At 35.5% G+C, this 4,973-nt stretch overlaps 1 pseudogene; it reads right to left on the bottom strand.

The window, feature by feature from the left end:
- LOC102858639 overlaps positions 1–4,895 on the bottom strand; it is a 22,781-nt pseudogene extending 17,886 nt beyond the window's left edge.
- Between the last annotated feature and the right edge of the window lie 78 nt (positions 4,896–4,973).

Here is a 4,973-nt window from a genome sequence, read left to right as displayed (position 1 = left end):
AGATGACACAACCCTGCTTGCTGAAACTGAGGAGGACCTGAAATGCTTGCTGCAGATGGTCAAGGACTGCAGCCTTGAGTATAGATAGAAGCTCAATGTCAAGAAGACAAAGATTCTCACCACTGGACCAATTGACAGCATCAGGATGGATGGTGAAGAGATTGAGATTGTTAACAACTTTAGTCTGCTTGGCTCCATGGTTAACACTCTTGGTACCAGCAGCCAGGAAATAAAAAAACATACTGTTATGGGAAAGTCTGCTGTTAGGGACCTCTCCAAAGCACTGAAGAGCAATGGTGTCACTCTGGAGACTAAGGTGTGTCTGATATAGGCCATGGTCTTTGCAAACACTTGTTATGCATCAGAGAGTTGGACAATGACTTTAAAAAGTTTGTGTATATTGTTTTTCACACAGGATCTTTCGCATTTCCTTCACACCTCCATCCACACATCAAATTGTTCAACCCTATGATTAACCATCTCTCACACACTACCCATCCTCATTCCTTATTAATCAATTAATTATCCAATTATTAATGAAAGTTTGCAAGTGCTCTTCTTCGAGTGTCTTCCAATCTGGCAGTCTTACACTGAGGTCAATTCCTGCCCCTTTTATTGCTTCCTCACCCTGAAAGAGATCTCTGAACTCTTGGAGAGATCCCTGAACTTTTGGACCCTGTATCACTGTCTCTCTGAGGAGTCAGTGCCATGATATCCATATGTCTGCTTTTCCTTTGGGTTTGATTTTAGGAATATAATTACTGTCAGTTGGTTGTATCGGGGGAGTGTTGTGCATGTTGATGCTCATAATAGCTTAGGTATGCATATGTTTGCTCTTCTTCTATAGTCTGCTTTCATGGGTATAATCCTTGTCTGTTTGATGCTGTTCTAAAACAAAGCTTCCAGATTAAGAAAGACTAGGAAAAAGGATTAGCCATCTACTTCTGAAACAAGGTGACTTCACAAACCCTATGAAATACAGTTGTTGTATACTTTGACAGATTTGGCATTGGAGGTAGTTTGGAAGAAATTATCCCTTGATGTTTTTGTGTAGTGCCAATGAGTTGAGTACAACTCACAGTGACCAATAAACAATACCTATGAATTCTGCCCTGTCCTGTGTCATCCTTATAATTCTTGACATGGTTGAGTATATTGTTGTAGAACACTGCATCAACCGATCTAGTTAAGAGTCTTTCACTTCTTGTTTTGCCCCTCCATCTTTGCAGTATCATGTCCTTCTCCAAGGAATAGCCTCCCCTAACAATATGTTCAAAATATGTGAGATGAAGCTTCTCTATCTTTGCCTCCAAGGAACATTCTTGTTGTACTTTCTCCAACACATATCTGTTCTTTTGGCAGTCCATGGAATATATAGACCTGTTCTCCACGCTTCTTGTTGTTATGTGTTGTCAAGTTGCTTGCAACTCATATGCACAATAGCTCTAAACTCTGCTCTGTCTTGAACCAATCTCACTGTCTGAAACCCTTACTGTCATTATCCCAATTACTGTGTCAATTCATCTCATCTGGGATCTTCCTGTCCTGTGTTGTTCCTCTACTCTTCCAAGCATGGTATCCTTGTAAGTATGTGAAATGGAGCCTCAAAATCCTTGCCTTCAGGGATCAGCTTGATTTCCTCTTCCCCAAAATGTATTTATTAGTTCTCCAACACTGTAATTTGAATGGATTGATTCTTCTCCTGTCATTTTTATTCATTGTCCAGCTCACAGGTGCATAGCAGGTGATTGAAATGCTTTGGATTGAACCAAGTGCACCATAGTCTTTAAACAGCCATAATCACTTTTCAGAACCCCAGAAAGATCCCTGACAGCAGATTTCCCAATGAAATATGTCTCCTGATCACTTAACTGCTAGTATCAAGGGTATTGACTTTGAATCCAAGCAAGATGAAATTGTTGCCAATTCCATCTATCATTATGTTGGACCAGGGTGAGAATTTTTGTTTTCTTGATGTTGATGTGTAATCCATATTGAAGCCTGCAGTTCTTGATCCTCTGCAGCAAGTACTTCACATCCGCTTCGCTTTCAGAAACAAGGTTGTGTCATCTGCATAATGTGCAAGTAATATCTTGTCTCATAACATGGAATAACTAAATTTTGAATGATGAGGCTTTCATGACACATCTGCTGCCTATTTCTTTCTCCTGTACAGCAGGAAGCTAAAGAATGTAGGGACTTTTATGGACATAATATTGAAATGATATTTAGAAAACATTTGAACTTCTACTATGTGTCGGGAAAATTTGTCTTTATCTAGAGAATCCTCTTTAACTGATCCTCATCGCTGTAGCTTCTGAGATGTTGTGCTTATTTTCAGATATCTGCAAAAAATAACTTTTTATAATCTAAATTATGCATAGCCTTTTTATGAGCATTTGAAATTTCCCACTCTTCAATAACTTGTTCCTTCAATCACAAGTACAAAAGTTAATGTATTAGCATATCATTTATATTGTTGTAGATTATGTAGCCATTTCCCCTTACTGTTCCTTTATTTCTTTCAAGAAAGTCCAATTGAGTTCTAAAAATTAACGTGTTACTTAATTTGCTTTTACTCCAGATCTTGGTTTTGTTGTTGTTATTATTTTTAGCATGTAAAATAGATATTTTTGAAGGATCATATTGTTTAAAATGTTGTCTTTTCCCTTCTAGATCTAGACGTTTAGATTAAAACAAATGTGTTTACTTACTTTCTGTTGTGTTCCACACTCAAAATGGCAAACTCATTATTCAGGACAATCTCTCACATTGTCACATTTCTGAGGAAATTATTATAGCTAGAAGCCATCTTTTCAGAAATTAAAGATGTTATCAGTGCCTTTCCCATCTACAAAAACTATGTGGCTTTTTTGATAATATTTTATTAGGTTTTTACTGAATGTTTATACAGCAAAGTTAGGTTTCCATTTGAAACTTTCAACATAAATGTTTTGGCTTCATGAATTGCATTTGCCAAAATGTGTCAATATTATCTTTAATTGTTTTCTATCTGTTCTGTGTTAATAATATATATTTTCTGCCTCTTATCTTTTCATTATTGCTTTGAGAAATTGTTGAACTTTGGTCTTATGTGGTTATGGTTAAGTCCTATTGAGTTAGTTACAGTTCCTAGTGACCCTATGAACAATAGTTCTGAACCTTCTCTTATCCTGTGCCATTTTACCATCTCTGATATACTTGAGCCCATTGTTACTATATTCACTGTCTGTGTCAATCCACCTTCCTGAGGACACTTTCTTTTTTTGACTTTCCACTCACTTTGCCAATCATGACATCCTTTTCCAAGGACTGGTCTCTCGCTAACAAACATACTCAAAGTATATGAGACAAGGTTTCACCATCTTTGCCTCTAAAGAAAATTCTGGTTGCATTTTCTCTAATCATAATTGTTTGTTCTTTTGGTAGTCCATAGAATATTCTGGACTCTTCTCCAACACCACAACTTAAAGGCATTGACTTTTCTTTTGTCATCCTTGTTTATTATCTGGATCTCAGATACATAGCAAATAAGACTATAAGATGTACCTTCATTAAATCAAAGTCAATGTTCCATAAAACTATGGAGAGGTCCTTGACAGTGGATTCTCCCAATGTGATACATCTTTAGATTCTTGATTATGATATTACCTATTAGTTCAGTGGTAGAGCAATATTCATTTATTTTGTGTGCCTTTCTGCTTTATTTGCTAAAAGGAGATCTGAAGACTAGTTCTAGGTTTAAAAGCTATCTTAGGTACCCCATATGTTTTTATATGTTCCAATTTGTCATGTGGTTTTTAAAAAAAATATTAATGTGCGTTATAGTTCAGATTTTTCTCCCATTCTAACTAGTGCAATCTATTGTGACTCTTGGTAAAATGATCCCTAGTGGTATCCAAGTGCCATTGAATTCATATCTCAGAGTATGCATGTATCTGGTTATTTACTTTTTTTATAGACCGGTTACTTTCTAACCCTTCTGTTCCTGATGAGTAGAGACTTATAGTTGTCACTTTGATGGTTGCTTAATGCTTTTAAAACTTGAGGCACTATACACTTCACTAAGATATAGATATTGACTTAAGATATAGATCTTAGATATAGATCTAAGACATAGATCTTGCTTGATTTGGTAGATCTTTACATGTTTGTCTAGAATACTTTTTCTTATTTAGACGTCCTTTGAAATCTTCCTGTTCAGTTTTCTTATCCATCATTTCTACCTTTGGTGTTAGCTTTTTTATTGGTAATGAGCTGTGCTGCCTCTGAAAAATCTACTGATGGGCCAATTATGAGTCAGGTGAGACTCAACAGTGCACAGCAACAACAATATTCTAGATGTTTAACAATCTGATTTTGACATCCATTTTGGACATTTCTTTCTTTCTTCTCTTTTTGAATGTTTATATTTTCTTTATGCATGATGTCCTTGATGTCATCTCACAACTTACCTAGTCTTGGATCATTAGTGTTCAATGCACAGTATCTGTTCTTGTTTCCATTTCTGTCCACTTCAATTTAAATATGCGTAGAAGCAAACAGTGGTATATTCTACAATTTGTCCCTAGCCTTCTTTTAACAGACCGTATAAAGGTTTTCTACTACCTCTTTCCACAGGAGCAGACAATTTGATTTCTATATATTCCATCAGTTAAGGCTATGTGTAGAGGCACTGTTTATGTTTTTTATAAAATATACTAAAAAGAAAAAATTTATTTTAGAAAATGTTATCATGTGATATCTGGCATCTTTCTGTTACAAAATACATCTTTTCCAATTAATAATCCTTCTTTGAATATTTTTTTCAAAAGTCTTCCAACTTTATACGCAATGTTTGGATGTTCTACCAATTTTACACTGAAAAAGTTGGTAGAAATCATCAGTTTCTTCATCTCAGCGCTAATGGATGGTGCCTATGTTTGAATAATATTCTTTTTTTCCCTATAATTATATTTTATTAATTTTCATAA

The sequence above is a fragment of the Elephantulus edwardii genome, unplaced genomic scaffold (genome assembly GCF_000299155.1).
Source record: "Elephantulus edwardii isolate Elephantulus edwardi_28Jun2011 unplaced genomic scaffold, EleEdw1.0 scaffold00099, whole genome shotgun sequence".
NCBI lineage: Eukaryota > Metazoa > Chordata > Mammalia > Macroscelidea > Macroscelididae > Elephantulus > Elephantulus edwardii.
This window is presented reverse-complemented; position numbering and strand designations above follow the sequence as displayed.